The sequence below is a fragment of the Urocitellus parryii genome, chromosome 8 (genome assembly GCF_045843805.1).
Source record: "Urocitellus parryii isolate mUroPar1 chromosome 8, mUroPar1.hap1, whole genome shotgun sequence".
NCBI lineage: Eukaryota > Metazoa > Chordata > Mammalia > Rodentia > Sciuridae > Urocitellus > Urocitellus parryii.
In genome coordinates, this window is record NC_135538.1 from 131,735,935 (window position 1) to 131,754,258 (window position 18,324).

At 38.9% G+C, this 18,324-nt stretch overlaps 1 protein-coding gene and 1 pseudogene across 1 annotated transcript in view; both read right to left on the reverse strand.

The window, feature by feature from the left end:
* LOC113189885 (aldo-keto reductase family 1 member B10-like) overlaps positions 1-6,234 on the reverse strand; it is an 86,210-nt pseudogene extending 79,976 nt beyond the window's left edge.
* Gmds (GDP-mannose 4,6-dehydratase) overlaps positions 1-18,324 on the reverse strand; it is a 632,956-nt gene that overhangs the window by 81,027 nt on the left and 533,605 nt on the right. The gene's annotated exons all lie outside the window — the stretch shown is intronic.

Genomic DNA, 18,324 nt, shown 5'->3' on the forward strand with positions numbered 1-18,324 from the left:
ACTTCAGGATCAAGAGAGAAAACTGCAATAGATTATAGGTTTAGGGCTTTCTAGCAGATATAGAAGATGCTGGATAATTCAGTCAGATTATTCCAGAGTCCTTTGAGGAGTTCTTTTCTTTGATAATAATCGCATCAGTTTGCAATAATGTGCTATCTTTAATCATAAGATCTCAACACATTTCACAAATGCTAATTTACCCTCCCACTACTTTTGTGAAGTTTAGCATAATCATCCTTCATTTAGATGATGGGGAAACTGAGATGATGTATAAAGTTGAAGATGTAGATAACTAAATGTGGAACTTTCAAATGCTGCCTTCTATCTTAACCCCTAATTATTCTGACCAAAGTGTTTTCCCTTGTTTCCTTCAAATGAATAAACTAATATTATTGCAATGGCTTATATAAATAACAGTAGATGCAAAAACCACATTCCTAACATATCCCCTCCAGCTAAAGTTGGGGTGCAAAATGTCACTCATCTGGAGAGTAGATGCAGAAGAAATAGTGACTTATCATCCACTCATGGTTTAAACAAATACATGCTTTACTTTGAAGTCCCTGATGTTAACCACAAAAGATGAAGGTTTCAGAAATAAAGTTCAACTGTCTGAACAAGTTATAAAGATGGAGAGAGGAAAATAAGAAAAAAAATTGAATTCTTAAAAAAAAAAGCCACCATGACAAAGACAGAAAACGAAAAACTTTTCTAGTAAGCAGCAATGGGTTAAGTTTGGATTTTAGCAAGAGTCTGTAATAGAATATTATAAATATTATTAATCTTGGGGAAGACTGAAGAGAGAGTGATGTGACATGACCATCAGTGAACGGTGATGTGAGTAGACTGTAAAGCTGTTTCTGCTGTAGAAAGGTAGAAAGCCAAAGCCATCATTCTGTTTTTATCCAAAAGTGGTAATTCCGTAAACATGGACTCCATAGAACCCAGTTACTGATTTAAGACTGATAAGTCAGAAGAACCATGGTGGATCCATGGTGATCACTCTCAATGGACAAGCAACTAACTCTGTTTAATATTTTGCCAGATAAAGCTGAACAACAGGAGGTAAACACTAGCTTTTTCATAAATAAGTTAAATAAAACCACAATTAAAGCCATCTCCTTAGCCACCATTCTCCCTGTGGGATGGCATGTCCTAGTTCTCTAGTGGACTCCACTGTGTTATCTTTTCACCTCATTTCTGGGATCACTTGGTGGTTGCTCAGCACCAAGTGTGACGACTGGGCACAAGCCCTGGCCGCTCCCAGCACCCACCACCCGCCCACACTGGGATCCGGTGCTTGGGCTGTTTGTTCAGCGTCTCCTCCCTGTGGCTGCCTCCCACTACCCCCCTTGCCAGCTGAAAGAGGAGACAATGCACTGGCATCAACAGCCATCCCACCTTTAGGACAAGTGGGAGGTGCTGATGCATGAAGATAATCCATCTCACCAATAGAAAAACAGGTTTGGTCCAGTGGAATTCCTACCCCCCAAACACTCACACATGTATGCTACATTGTACAGGTAGGCCAGTCTCTGAAAATGGCTTCTGTCTCATCTCAATTGGGCAGCACAAAGCACTGGAAACTCAAAGGAACATCAACAAGTGTTTTGATCCAGGTTCTGTCTTTTCCCCCCAATTCATCTGAGCTGTAGATGGAGATCTTATTTCTTCACGTCCTCTTTATAAGTTAACATTTTAAACAAGAGACTTATACTCAATCAGACTATTTCTCTTCCTGTGGGAAATCTAATACTAAAGAAAACTATACTTTAGACACTTGTTTTAGAAAGTATATTAAAAGCTTATTCCAGTGCATTTGACTGAATTTTTCACCAAAATGGGTGAGGACAGAGGAGTCTATCTCAAGTCTTACTAGAAAAAAAAAATCTCTGCCAGCCTAACATTTGTTTCAGAAATTTAAAAAAACCTTCTAAATAATTATCACTTATCTTATACAGCCATATACTGATATTCTTTGCATTTTTTTAAAGAAGAAAAACACTGAAGACTCTAAGCAAGGAAAGGATAGGATAACATGTCATTAGGCCTCCAATAGACTTTGGCTCTTCAGTAAAAATATTAGCCATAATAGCTATTTGCTGATTGATACTTCTCATATTTTTATTCAGAAAGTTTCAGAGACAGAATAGCAGAGGCATGTGTGAAATTGATAAGGCCCAAGGCATGAATAAGGATCTCTAACACTGCATGATCCTCAGCTCCACAAATATAGTCTATGAATGGAATAAGAAAGATGGTAGCTGCCCACAGACTTATTCAAGGTTCAGAACTGGAGAAGCCTCCTTATGGCAGGTGAACTTTGTTTAGATAGAAGCAACGTAGGATGCTTTCATATATGCATTGTTATTGGTATAGCCCCCAAGACTTCAAAGATGCCATCAGACTGTTCATAGTGCAGACAGAGCATGATGTGGATGCTAGAGGCACCTTGCTCTGGAGGGTCTGAAGGGTAGAGCTGGCTTCAATATCACCAAAACTAGATCTTCCCATAAAGAGGAACCAGGAATTAGCTCTGGTGCATTAAGCTTGTGTAAGATGATTGGGATAGATGAAAAAGAAAGTTGCACACATAGAAGAGGGGAAACAAACTTATGAAGCCAAAAGTTTAAGAAAAGATGAAAAAAGGAAGGGAACATCAGCAAAATCACAAAGAGATAATACAGGAGTATAAGATAAAAGAACTAATGAAAAGGGATATGGAGAAAAAAGGAAGAGAACTAGAACAAGAATTTTTAAGGGTCGGATGTACTCAGTAAGCTATGAATGAACTTTAACATTCAAGTTGCCATGGAATCTCAAGCAGAAAGAAAAAGAGGAAAATTACTATTTAAAAGATTTCTGCTGCTTAAGATGTAATTACAGCTTAATACACTGGATAGAGTAGTTTGGTTGCCAGAGCTGGGTGGAAACCACGAGAATGATTCTTTGGTGATGTGTACACACGCTCATTCATTCACCCCGCACTACCTGTGCCAGGTTCTACCTAAAGTCATCACATGTCATTCCTACCCTCAAGCTCCCAGGTGGGAATGAGACATCACAACACAATGGGGCCAGTGCTTCAAAGAGCTGAGTGCTGACTCTGCCTAGGGAAGCAGGAGTAAGCTTCACAGAGGGGCCGACGTTTGTGTAGTCCCTTGAAACTAGTCATTCATTTCTTCATCATGTCCCCTGAGATCAGTAGGAAAACACTCATTGCTATATTCACATGGGAAAAACAGAAGTAAAGGCTAGGAGCTTTAAGAAGATTTTAAAAAGTCTGAAAGCAGAGGAAAAAAGGTATTGAGATTTAAATATGTTACATTAATAATGTAAGAAAGTCAGACATATTCAAATTATCACTATATTTTCTGTTAAACAGAAAAATTTTGGTAAGAGAATATAGTATCTTCTAATCTTTCAAAACTAAAATTGATACAGAAACAAATACATCTGATGACTTCACAAACACTGCGTTATTCCTACTTGGCAATGGCCCTCAGCAACCCTGTATTTGAAAACTAATGGAAACACCTGAATTTAAAATACACAGTGTCTTTCTAATACCACTGAGAAACACTTTCACATTAGAATTCATTTCATTCTCAACAAAATTCCTGTAAGATAAGGAAACATTTCATTAGAAAGCTGAAGAATATGTACAAGAAATAAAAAGCATCCTTAGTTTGGTCTTCTTGCAAGGACTGTTAGGGAACACCCTTCCTGTAATTGATGCATCAGGGGTTAGATGGCAGATATCAAAACACAGGTTAGAGGCTGGGATATAGCTCAGGGATAGAGCGCTTCTTGAGCATGTGCAGGGCCCTGGCTTTGATCCTCAGCATTGCAACAAACAAGCAAACAGAAGAAAGGTTAGTGGTCTCGGAAAGGAGTGGCTTCAGAGTGGCTTCAGGGATTTTAAGGAGGATGCGTGACTGGTTTTGATTCATGACAGCGAGAAAAGAGAAGGGAGGAAAAGGGCGATAAAAATAAAGGGAAGAAAATACAAAAGAGTAAAACTATATGAAGAAAAAAAAGATAAAAATGAAAAGGGAGGAGCAGCCAAGTGGCTGCAGAGGTAGGCGTAGTGCAGAGAGGGGAGCTTGCCTTGCAGGCGTCTGGGCAGAAGGCCGCATAAGAGCCTGACTCAGGAAAGGTGTCTCCACACTTCTCAGGGTTCCTCTACAGAGTCCCAGCCCTAAATCTCTGCCCGTGCTGCTGGTTCATTCTCACAGTACCTCCTGCTCAACTGGGAATACCCTCCATCTCCCTGCCTGCCCCCAAACTCTTTTTCCTTAGCACAGTTCCTTCCCAAACTGCTCTGAAACTCCCTTTCATTAGGAAGTCGGTCTCATCCCTCTGCTTGTTATCTCCTTGGACTTCAGCATGGCCAATCGGTGTAATGTGAGTGGTATTTTTTAGTTTGTACATTCTGAAGCTTTCATTGGGCAATGAGCAGGGTCTTCATTTCTTTTCTCTCCTCAAAGTGATTAATAGCAGTCTTCCTGAACAACAGAACACACTGTGGTCCAATGATGGCTCAAAGTGATTAATTTGAAAGTTTCTGCCAATAGAAAACCTTTAGTCCCTTGAGGCTCCAGTAGGAACACAGCTCTGTCAACACCTTGACTTTAGCCCAGTGGAACCCACTTCAAACATCTAATCTTGAGAACTGCAAGATGATACATCTGGGTGGTTTTAAGCTGTTGAAGTTAAAAGTTTGTGATAATTTGTTTGGGGTAATTTGTTATAAGCATTAGGAAACCAACACAGATTTTAGGCTATAGAAGTAACAACGGGCTGGCTTGATGTAATAAACCCAAAGATGGATTTCTGTAGGACGATTTTTTTTACCATAATTATTTTTATTTGTTTTATCTTTGCATCCTCATTGTTAGCAGAGTTCCTGTTGTTTAACAAACATTTGGTTGGATAAAATAAGAGGAAAAAAACTGCCATTTGCTTATCTGAGTCACAATTTCCTGGGACAATCTTGCCTCTGTTTGAACATATGTATCTAAATTAAACCTTGCCTAAATTCTGGCCTACAACAAAGCCAGGAAGAGTATGATTTCATGTAAAGTTGGCCAAAACAGGACTCAGAGGGAGCAAGTTCCACGTCAGTGATGAGAGAATCCAACAGGTAATCCCATCGGAAGTTTGGCTTCAGGACTTGGAGTAGAATGAGTACTCCTCCAGCTGAGACTGACTGGTTGACCATGACACAGGCCTTCAACGTCTGTTGAAGCTGACTGAATGTGACTGTCATCTTCTCATCATTCAATTTGAAGTAAAAAACCTGAAGGTTCTCTACAATGCATACTAGTGTCACAGACTAAGGGATCACCATCACATTCCTCTGGGTATGGAACTGGGCTGCGGTGTGAGTGTGAGTATTTGTGTGTGTGCACGTGGAATGCATATACATGTTATTTGCAGCATCTCCTTATTCTTGGGATCTTCCAGGAGTGAAGCCTCCTCTAGCTTCTCTATCCAGCGGCTGTAGGCTGTGACAATGATGCCCTTGGAGGGGCAGCACTAGATCAGTTTCTTTTGGGAGGGTACGGGTGACACTTGACTTGAGTAGTTACTGGTTTATATTTCAGGCCAGTATTATTCAAGACCCTTTCAATATGGAAGTGGTTGAAGTTGGAGACACCAAGGGCTTTTTACCAACCCCCCATTTACCAGCTCCTCCATGATCTCTGGGCTTCCAGGAATGTTAATTTACTGGCCTTTATTGTCTTTGGGGAATAAGTCCTTCTTAGTCTGAAATCCCTGTGGCCAAAAAGTAAGAAAGGTGTTCAGACAATCCAGTTTCAGACACTGAAGGTCTTCCCACAGACTTCCTTCAGGAACTTTCTCTCAAAGAAGGTTTCCTGTGGGGCTGGGGCTGTGGTTCAGTGGTAAAATTCTTGCCTAGCATGTGTGAGGCCTGAGTTCAATCCCAGCACTGCCCCCGACAAAAAAAAGTATTAAAAAAAAGAAGGCTTACTGCAACTTACTAACAATAAACAGGTCCTTCTGCTTTACCACCCACTCTTGGATCTTCTCTTGGATGGCTTCTGCACCTCTTTCTCATTCTGATTGACCTAGGCACAGCCTATATGATGATATCCTGCATCAGTGGCTGCCTTCAGTTTCTTTGACTTTGCCTGGGGAAGAATTCGAGGTGCCCAGTCCCACAGTGCGCATCCTGGTTTTGGTGCCAGGCTCATCAAAGGTGGCCATGGATGGAGCAGAAATGGTTCTCAGAGAGCAGATAGATGTCTAGGAAGATTTCTGAGGGAACAGTAAAAAGAGTGGTTGGCAGATAAATAGTAAAGCAGATGAGTCGGGCACAATGGTGCACACCTGTAATCCCAGCAACTCAGGAGGCTGAGGTAGGAGGATTGCAAGTTTGAGGCCAGACTCAGCAATTTAGTGAGGCCCTAAGAAAGTGATTGAGAAGCGGTCTCAAAATAAAAAAACCAAAAAAACAAAAAGAGAAGGGATGTAGGTCAGTGGTAAAGCACTTCTGGGTTCAATCCCCAGTATAAATAATGAAATTAATTGGTTAATAATAAAATAAAGCAGATAATGGCTAAATGTCTTCTCCTTGGTTGCTGCACTCAAGCCTGCTCAGGATTCTGAAGTTCCAGGAGTAGCCACAAATCTCAGGGCCTCTTGCAACGACTAGGAATGTATAGTTTAGAAAGAATGAGAAGGGATCATCAATTCAACACATCTCTACTTTCCACCAAAAGCACTATTTCTAATACTGGATCAAGAAGTACAAGCCTGTTTTGTGATTACCAAATAACAATAATTTGTAAGTATAACAGGAAGCAATATTGTGAGAACTATTCCTCACCCTGCAAAGAGAATCTTTCCCCAACCAAGACCTCTCTTTGTCAACCAAGGTGATGGAATGTGCTCATACCTTCTTTCACCCAGCCTGTGGCTCTGCCCAAATGCTTACCCTTTTATTCTGTCCAAAATCCTGCCATTTTCCAACATCCTAATCAATTTCTACTGAGTCCAGGAAAACACTTCCTGCTCAGTCTAGTTGTCAGTGATTTCTTTTTTCTCTAAATTTATCTAGCACCTACGACAGATGATAAAGAATGTACAATTTTTTTTTTTTAAAAAGTACAAGGCTGGAAGTTCTAAGGAGCAAATAATTTCCTCCATGAAGTTGTCTAGGTACAAAATGAAACAAATATTTTAATAAAGGAAAACATCAGGAGTGAAAGAGCTCAAAGAAAATGTCTCTTGCTAACTAATGAGTTCACAGGGGTAAATGATGATGATAATAATTAATAATGAAGACAGTAATAAAAATGATAATATGCAGCACAAAGTAGCTTATACTTACATAAGCTCTTTCATCTTTAAGAATTTTAAAATGCTCTGCAACCTGACTTCTAGGACATATCAATTTGCCATTGGGTCTCTGCTTGCCTCTGGTCCACAGTTTTGCCTAGGATGAGATGTGGTAATCATCTGCCAGTTAATGGAAACCCTTTGGTACTAGCCCTTAAATCCTAAAGGAGCCTGAAGGTAGAGAATAATTATCCAGGGTGGGAGACAGTTTAGTCCACCCTATGGCTTTGGGATGCAAGAGCTTAGTGTATGAATTCTGTGAATTCTTAACCCACTTTTTCAACATGTGTTTTTCAGACACGGCTCCTGAAACTCAGATTTGCCTAGCTTCAAGTTTAGCTCCCTGTGCATGCTTTTCTTCTCCACCTAGAGATGTTCTTTGGGGGAAATTCATGTTGCAGCTTCATCTCTTACCCTCTTGCACATGTGACCCTCGTCCTGGCTTCTTTCCTCTACCCAGGCTTTCAACTCTCACTACCTCCTTGATATTGCTGTATTGATGTCCCCAAAGCACTGTGATTGTAACAGGGATCCTCAACACCTCCTCTGCAAACCCATCCCTCTCCCTGATCTCTGATCTGGGTTCAGGCTTCATCACCTCCCTGCCAACCTTCACTGATCAGCCTTTGATCCTGGTGACACCCTCAGTTCTGGGTTTTATTCCACATGTGGCTGTCCAGTCTGATTCCTGATTCTGTGGTCTCCACCTCAGCAGAATTCTGGTTTTCTTGTCTTCACCACCTTGTGAAGTTAGAGTCTTGTTCCACTCTGCTGGAGCTTCACAGCTGCCCCTCCATTTGGCTGAGAATTGCTCATCTCATCCATCTTTATATTTCTTGGTGTTGGGCTGGGACTAACACCATGGTGGACATTCAATAAAAATCCTTTTTGACCTGAATCTTTAAGACTTCAATCATATGTTTTTTGATTTTATATATTAATATATGTCTGAGAAATTAAAGGTAAGTCAGGATGATATTTTATTTTTTTATTTTGGTGGTGCTGGAGATTGAACCCAGAGCCTTGAGCACACTAAGCAAGTGTTCTACCACTAAGCTACATCCCCAACCCTTTTTATTTTTGTAATAGAGTCTCACTCAGTTGGTGAGGCTGACGTTAAACTTGTGATCCTCCTACCCCAGCCTTCAAGAAGCTAAGATTATCATTCCATGAAATGGAAAAGCAGGGAACCCTTCCAAACTCATTCTATGAGGCTAGTATCATCCTGAGGCCAAAACCAGACAAAGACACATCCAGAGAAGAAAACTTCAGACCAAAATCCCTATAATGAACATAGATGCAAAAATTCTCAATAAAATTCTGGAAAATCACATACAAAAACATACAAAAAAGATACTACACCACTACAAAGGGGTTGGTTCAACATATGGAAATCAATAAATGTAATACATCATATCAATAGACTTAAAGACAAGAATCATGTGATTATCCCAAAAGAAGATCGCAAACTATCACCTTCATGTTCAAAACACTAGAAAAACTAGGGATAGTAGAAATATACCTCAATATTGTAAAGGCTATCTATGCTAAGCCCAAGGCCAACATTCTAAATGGAGAAAAACTGAAAGCATTCCCTCTGAAAACTGGAACAAGACAGGGATGCCCTCTTCCCCCATTTCTATTAAACATAACCAGAACAATCAGAGAGATGAAAAAAATTAAAGGGATAAAAATAGGAAAAGAAGATCTCAAACTATCACTATTTACTGATGACATGATTCTATAATTAGAAGATCCAAAAAATTCCACTGGAAAACTTCTAGAACTAATAAATGAATTTATCAAAGTTGCAGGCTAAAAATCAATACCCATGAATCAAATGTATTTCTATACATAAGTGATGAAGCCATTGCAAGAGAAATTAGGAAAACTACCCTTTCATAATAGCTTCAAAAAAAAACTTGGGAATCAAGTTAACAAAAGATGTGAAAAACCTCTACAAAGAAAACTACAGAGCACTAAAAAAAGAAATTGAAGAAGACCTTAGAAGATGGAAAGATCTCCCATGCTCTTGGAATAGCAGAATTAATACTGTCAAAATGGCCATACTACCAAAACTGTTGTAAGATTTAATGCAATTCCTATTAAAATCCCAATGACATTCTTCACGGAACTAATTAAAGCAATAAAAAATTCATTTGGAAATATAAGAGACCCAGAATAGCCAAAGCAGTCCTTAGTAAGAAGAGTGAAGAGGAAACACCACAATACCAGACCTTACATACACTACAGAGCTATAGTAACACAAATGGCATGGTATTGTCACCAAAGTAAAAATGTAAACCAATGGTACAAAACAGAAGACACAGAGACACAACCACACAAATACAGTTATCTCATACTAGTCAAAGGCATAAAAAACATGCACTGGAGAAAAGACAGCATATTCAACAAAAGGTGCTGGGAAAACTGGAAATCTATACATAACAAAATAAAATTAAACCTCTATCTCTCACCCTGCACAAAAGTCAACTCAAAGTGGATAAAAGACTTAGGCACTAGAACAGAGACCATGCAACTAATAGGAAAAAAAAGTAGGCCCAGATCTTCATCATGTCGGCTTAGAGCCTGACTTTAACAAGACTCCTAAATCACAAGAAGTAAAAAGTTAACAAATGGGATGATTTCAAACTACGAAGCTTCTTCTCAGAAAAGGAAACAATTAATAATGTGAAGAGAGAACCTACAGAAAGGGAGAAAATCTTTACCACACGCATCTCATATAAAGCACTAATCTCCAAGATATATAAAAAACTCAAAAAACTTAACACCAAAAAACAAATAACCCAATCAATAAATGGGCTAAGGAACTGAAAAGACACTTCACAGAAGAAGAAATACAATTGATCAATAAACATATGAAAAAATGTTCATCATCTCTAACAATTAGAGAAATGTAAATCAAAACTAAGATTTCATCTCACACCAGTCAGAATGGCGATTATCAAGAATATAAGCAATATTAAGTATTGGCAAGGATATGGGGAAAAAGGTTACCGTTATACATTGCTGATGGGATTGCAAATTGGTGCAACCACTATGGAAAGCAGTGTTGAGATTCCTCAGAAAACTTAGAATGGAACCACCATTTGACCCAGCTATCCCACTCCTTGGTTAATACCTAAAGGATTTAAAATCAGCATACTTCAGTGACACAGCCACATCAATGTTTATAGCAGCTCAATTCACAATAGCTAAATGGTGGAACCAACCTAGATGCTCTTCAACAGATGAATGGATAAAGATAATGTGGCACATACACATAATGGAATATTACTTAGCCTTAAATAAGAATGAAATTATTTCATTTGCAGGTAAATGGTCAGAGCTGGAGGACATCATGCTAAGTTAAATAAGCCAATCCTAAAAAAACATAGGCTGAATGTTTCTCTGGTAAGTGGATGCTGATCCATAGTGGGGGTGGGGTAGGGAAGAATGAAGGAACTTTGAATTGTGCAGAGGGGAGTGAGGGGAAGGGTGGGGTGGTGGGGATGGGAAGGACAGTAGAATGAGACGGATATTATTACCCTATATACAGGTATATACCCTATACACCCTATATACAGTACTGGTGTGACTCAGCACCAAGTACAGCGAGAGGAATGAGAAGTTATGCTCCATTGTGTACAATGTGTCAAAATGCATTCTACTGGGGCTGGGGCTGGGGCTGTAGCTCAGTGGCAGAGAGCTTGCCTTGCAAGTGTGAGGCACCAGGTTCAATCTTCAGCACCACATAATTAATAAATTAATAAATAAATAAATAAAGATATTGTATCTATCTATAACTAAAAAATATTTTAAAAAATGCCTTCAACTCAATGCTGAAAGGGGAAGAACAAGCAAGAGGACAGAAAGCTGTATTGTGGGATGTGATTCCTCATTGTGGATTGCTGAAATTGTGGATAAGAAGCATTGGGGCAAAGAATCAAGAAAACAAAATGAAATAGAAAAACGAGCAGAACATGCTGACATGAATTAGAAACTTTCTAAAAAAAACCCCACAAAATACTTAAAAGCACAAATCATTTTTAAATTAGCTTTTATTAAAGGTACAAAGTTTGACTTTATTATCTCTCCTCAGTCCCTATTATCTAACTCATCTTGTCCAGTGCATGTAAACAAAAATAAGGCCCATTGTACTCACCATTTAAATAAAAAAATATGGGTTGGAGTTAAAAAATGCCTTCTACTATCACATATATCTAATTAGAACAAATAAAAACAATAACAACAACAATAACAACAAAGGAAGCTGAGATTACAAGTGTTCTCCACCATGTCTGGCTCAGAATGGTATTTTAAATGTACATGGTAAATGTCATAAGTAAGGGATTCCTGTAATGAATACTAAAAACTAAAGGATCTTTTAGTTTGTACACATACTTGTTTTTTAGTTACATATTCTCATAGCAGGTGTTTATGAAGCAGGGCATACATGACTTATCCAGGAAATGAGTGATTTATTCAGTATTACAAAATATCCAAATTGAATTTTGCTATTAAGGACAGTTCCTATCCATGAACAACTGCTGAATGGAACCGGGTATTTACTAGTGGCAAAGTACATTAAGCATCATTGTTGGAGCTACAATTTCAGGAAGACCATTGGCTGCAGATATGTCACCTGGGAAGTTTATGACAAGCAGCCAGATGGATTCTCAACTTTGCTAGTAGATGTAACAATAAATGAAGAAATCAGTCTGGCATGATCCAAGGGTGTGGGGAGTGAGGCAAGAGGAGGCATCTGGGGTGAGAGAAGAGCACACAGGAGAAATACCTGCACTACATTTTAGTAGACTAGAATACTTGGTGTCTGGAGAGTAATTGCTTCCAAGGGAAGAATGTGCTAGGGGAAAAAAATTTCAAAACAATAATTAATTTTACTGGGATCAAAATGTTAGGATAGGGTGCAGGAAGGAAGGCACAGACAGTATTCTTTATGAAATCTCCATGAATATAGAGATTTTTGAGTTACAGTTATTTTAGAAAGTACACATGACTTACTAGAACATGAAGAACATTGTTGCTTTGTAAAACAAGACAAAAATTTAAAATTTAAAGATGGGATATTCAAAAATTTGAAGTACTGATGAGTATGAAAAGAAAAATGGAACCAGTGATTGCACTAATGAATGGATCACTCATATGTAATTCAATACCGTGAGGGAGCTACATCAGAGCTAGCTATGAAAGAAGCTGAACTCAACTACTAATTGTTCTTCCTAAGAAAAGCCATTGTGGATGCTAAAACACATTTCTGAGATGATAAAAAGATTTTGGAGATTTTATTTTATAGATATCAAGAGGTCTATACTGTGCTTATAAATGAGGATAGTCAGTACCTGGATAGTTTTTGGAAAAAAAAAAAGGTTAAAATTCTATGAGAAACCTCTACTGGTGCACTCAAAGAACACATCGACATTAAGGATGCCAGACAGTCTTAAGGATAAACACAAAAACTATCTTTCAATAAGAGAAGGTACCTAGTTATGTAGATGGATTTTGAGTCTTTAACAACAACATTTAAATCCAAACTTGACCATAAAAAAGGGACGTCCAAGGAGAGGAAAAGAAAACAAGAGGAAGCTGAGGACATTATAATCAGTACACAACTACTATTTCATTAAGTATGAAATGCTTTTGAGTGGGGACAGTAGCTGAAGAAGGATCACAGGCTTTGGGAGGAATGTCAAATGCTCCTGGGATCCTGTGAAGTATGGGCAACACACAGTGGAACATTTGAGAAGCAATTGGAGAGACTGAAACCTAAAGCTCTCGCAGTTAAGTCCAAGGAAGGAAAAGGGCAGGAAAGGCCAATGTGATTAAGGAAGGATATAAAGATTAGTATGAGGAGCCTAAGAGGGAGGCTTAAAATATATAAACAGTGATTTAGAGATATAAACTATTTATAAAATACAAGTAGTAAGAAGTCTAGAGAATAATTACAAAAGAGGAAGCATTCTGATTGGGCATTATTGACAGCATTCCACACCACTGTGGTCTGAAGGTGCCAGGACATTAAAACTGGAAGGGACCTTTCAGAACGAATAGTCTAGCTTCTCCTTTCACAGAGCCAGGAGTGCCGGAAGAGTGGCGCTGGCCCTAATCTGCTCTCTGCATCCTCTGACCCTGGCTTCCACCAGGCAGAGAAAGGAACAAAGAAGAGCAGGAGTGGAGGGGAGAAGGAGAGCCTTCGAGGTCAGAAGATCAGGACGGAGAGACGGAATGCCTCTATCAGAGCTGCGGCAGATAGAGTGGGGGATCTCATTTCCTGCTTTGGGAGGGCAAGTGTGCAGTAGTGAGAGCAGCTACAGGAGGAAAAGGGGACAAGTTTCAGGACAAAAGTCCACCCTGGTGAACACGTCCAGGGATTTTCACCCCCAAATACAGAGGGAAGCTCTAACTGGTATTTATACAAGTCCTCTGATGACAGATCAGATTCCTGAGGTCTGGAAAGTGTTACATATCATTATTCCAAACAGGGTTGTGAGATAGAGCAAGCAATTACAGGCCATTTAACTTAACATAGTTTACGGAAAAATATTAGGAAAAGTTTGTGGTGGGGGACAGCGGGAGGGACAACTCGACAAGCATATGGTGGTCTGATTAGAAACAGTCCACAGGTTTTCACGGGGGGAGGGAGTCACTTGAGCTTGCTGGTCAGACTTCTTTGAAGTTATTGCTTTTCTAGTTCTAGATTTTAACCCATGATTTTTTTTTTTGCTAATATCTGTAAAGATTAGGAATAAATATAAGGTTTCTAGGTAAATAAAACAAGAACCAAGCACAACTTAGAACACTGGAAATACAACAGGGAGAAAAGTAAATTTTAAAGACAAATGGTATAGCAATGAAAAAAAAGTTAGTAAATATCACCTAGTGGAGTTTAAACCAAAATATATTTTCAGGAAAATAATTGATTTGGGTCTGTGAATGTATCCATCACCCCAATTCCTACAAGTGCTCTGTAGACAAAAAGGATTTTGTTTATTTCAATGAAAAAGTCTTATTATTTTTTATTTTTTAGTGAACCAACCATATGATGTGGTTAAAAATCTGGCACATGAAGATGAATATTCCATTAATCCTTCCTTTGAGAATTTTCCAAGTTAAAGTTCTCAAAGAAAAAGAGGATATCTTTGTGGTTATTTTAAACTAAACAATAGGTCAGTACAAATTTTCTCCTATTTTTATATTTCCATATCACTGAATAGCTACTGAACCTTCAAGAAAGATTCCAAAAGAATGAGAACCAAGACAGAACAAGTACATATTAATGTTTGCTAGAAGTCTCCATCAGCCTTTGTTATCCACTTATCACTGGTTAACCTGCACAATTCATTAATGATGTCCTACGAAAGTTTCCAAAGGTTCTGGACTCTAGGAACTGGTATCATCCTACCTCTACAAGGGAAGGAGCCACATGTGTCTTGTTCATACTTGTATTCCCAGGGTCTAGCACAGTGTTTATTAAATATTCAGTGAGTGAATAAATAAACAATATTAGGTATTTACTGTGTGCCAGACACTGTATAATGGACTCTGTCAAATCTCCAGCAATTCTTTGGAAGAAGTTTTATTATTAACCTTACTTTTAACAATGAGAAAACAGACGCACTGAGAAGTTAAGTAACTTGCCTAAGGTCACACAGCTAGGCAAAAACAGGTTTTGAATTTAGGTAGTCTGGCTCAAAGTCCTACATTTTTTGAGGGGAGGGGTTCCCAGGACACAATGTTACTACTTCTCCAGAAATGAGTATATTCTGTAATAAATCGGTGGGATAAACCTATGTATGTATAAGTAACCATACACAAGGAAGGAATCTTTTTGTTTTGTGTTGCAATGCTGGGGATGGAATCCAGGGCTTCATGCATGCTAAGGCACTCCCAGGCCAAGGCACAAGTCTTAGGTCGTACAGAATTCCAAGTATTAAGATTGCCTTCAGCAAATACTGGAATTCAGAGTCAATGAGAATTTAAAGTCTAATTTCTAAGATTAAGCTATCTGTAGCAGCAAAACTCCTAAAGATCTAAAGGAAACCCCAAAGGCTTATAGGTTAAGTACCATTAAATGGGGCTCTATTCAGTTCTAATTGGATGCTGAAGTCTTTGGTCCAGAATAAAAACATTCCAAGTTGGAACAAGAGCAAGATTTAAGGGTTAGTATTGGATAAATCAGTGAGGAAAAAAGTTATAAGCACATGCAGAACCATGTTCTACATGTCTCACTGGTGGCCTCTTTTGGATGAGTAACTGACTTTGCTGAGCAAAGGGACTTACTTAAGACTAGGCTGAGCTTATTCAAAAAAATAACATAAAGCTCTAATTCCTATTAATTTTGCTTTAGGATATTCATGTTATGAGACCTGATGTTCTCATCATATTTTATTGTTTTCAAATTTTCTTCTTGGTACTTTTTTTTCTGTCAGTCATTCTGGAATCATTTAACTGTAATAAAACCTAGTTTATGCTTTTTTTTAATTTGTTTTCTATTTTTTGGCCTGGTGATGGAACCAGGGCTTTCAGTATACTGAAACGTGCTCTACTCATGAACCATTCCCCTTGGGCCAAGTTTATGCTTTTAGCTTCGAGTGCCTCAATATACTGAAGATCTTGGGGGATAGATGACCAAAGTTGATCAGGAGAACAAACTTTCATAGAATCAATCCCAGGAAAAATGAAAAGAAACCTCTGGCTTGTGCAGAATAGACTGTTCTAGATGCCTTTGACAGGAAGAACGGTCATCCCAGAGGAAAACTCCACAGAAGACATCATGTTGTTCCAAGTTTTAGGGGAATCTCATTCTGAGGAATTAGGTTAAAATTTGTAATATCACTATACAAGAAAAGTACACCCAGTGGAATACCAAGTTGAAGTGGAGTGAAAGTAATTAATGCAGCCTAGAGGCCTAGAAAGATAAAACATAGTTTAAGATCCAAAATCAGGAGGGAAATGGAATCTCAGAGGAGAGCTAGATGGGTTGTTAAAAAAAAAAAAGCAGGCATATGAAATTAGACACCACTCTTATGTTCAAACAATGCTAGTGTCAACAGAGTTGCAGAACAGGTATGATGATAGCGCTTGAATGAACAAAAGAAATGGAGGAGGGGCATAGTGTTGCTGCAGGAAAGAGGGTCCATGGGGATTCAAGAACAAGTCTTGTTAGTCTTAGGGTCCCTTTCCTGTTCAGCAAATTCTTTTGTTCAGTGTCCTTATCAATCCCACACCTTGCCTAAGTGAGAATGACAGACAAGCCATTCTTAATGACTTCCTAGCTTTTGAAACTATTTTGGGGTCAAGTGAGAGAAAGAGCCACATTTGAGCTGTTGTAAGCACTCGGGTTTCTTTTGGCTTTGTTAATTTTCCACTCTGAGATGACTATTTTTGTTTGTGAGCAGAAAAACGAATTTGCACATATATTTTATTTGTGCAATGTTCCAGAAAAATGATGCCCTTGTGGCACCTCATGGGGACAGGGGAAACAAACGGCAGTGTGGCTTGGGACTCTAGACAGGCAGTCGGTGCTGTGTCAGCAGCAGTGTGGCGGGTATCTTCCTCCTCCAGGGACAGGGCACATCCTCTCTAGGCACACCCACTCACCATTAGCACCAGGAACAATTGTTGGCTGTGTCAAAGCCTGGGCCACGCCCTGTGCTGGGACAATGCAGGACCACGCAGTCCTGCCTCTCCCAAGCACTGGCTGCTTCCTTTGCCTTTTCTCCCCTCCTGTGTGTACCAGAGCACCAACTACAGCTTTTTTTTTTGTTTGTTTCTGTTTGAAACAACAATTTTAAAGGGTATTTAATGACTACATATTCACAGTTGATTTTTCTTTTCTCTGGCAGTTTCTTAATCTCTGAAAGGCTGTATAACCAGAAAGAAAATTGGTTCAAAACAGGGAAAGGAGTTCAAAAGGATTCTACCTTCACAGTTAATGTGCACTTCATTTGGTGATCATCACATTAGAATGCTGCAGTCTCAAGATGTGGCTTCCAGTTGTCTTTGTATATTTCTATTATATTTAAGATCTTGTGTTTTGTCACCATAGTGAGAATGGACCACATTAAAGTAACAATACTAAGCTACATGTTTCCATAAATTCAGGAAAAGAAGATATTATGCATTAATAATATATACTATTGATACTAATGATCTATGGGTTATTTCTTAATAAAGGGACTTCTGTACTTATAAATTTATTCATCCATCAACCCATCAGTCAGTATGTATTAAACACCTACATTGTTATACTCTTTTTTTAAAAAGTCCCTATCTTTAAGTAATTCAGAGTTTGATAATGGAAGAAAGACATGAAAACAAGTGATTATAATAGGTACTATAATAGAATTATGCACATCAGACAATGTGGACACATAGGAAAGGGGAGAAATTACAGTGGTAGTAGAGTATTGGTCAGAAAAGGCTTCATAGACTGTGTGGTACTTGAGGTGAGTCTTTAGTCTGTTAATCACTTAGGTATGTCTGTGAATATGTCTTGTATGGGTGTGCATGAATGTGAGTGTATGTGTGCACATGTGCAAGGGTGCACAGGCTCAGCTAGAGCATCAAGTGATCCTCCAGATCCCACAGACCCTGAAGGTCCAGAGCACCTGACTTATAAAGTTAGCATTGGAGATCAGCCATCAGAACAGACTAATGTGATGGGATGTGCCCATGCTATCAGCCTCCATTTCTGAGATCAACTATTTCCTTGGGTGTGTTTTACTCTTGTTTTTCTTAATAGAGTCATGGATTTTTGTGGTGATAATGATATCACAAATTTAATTCCCGTGTTCTGGTTTGGGAAATGCCTGCAGAAGGATGCCAGAGAGGTGCACAAATGGCTTTGAAAGTTGGCAATAGGCATTCAATGAGAGCATTTTCCCAGTTAGTGGCCAAATGTGACCACACACTGGGCGATGAGGGAGACCTTAC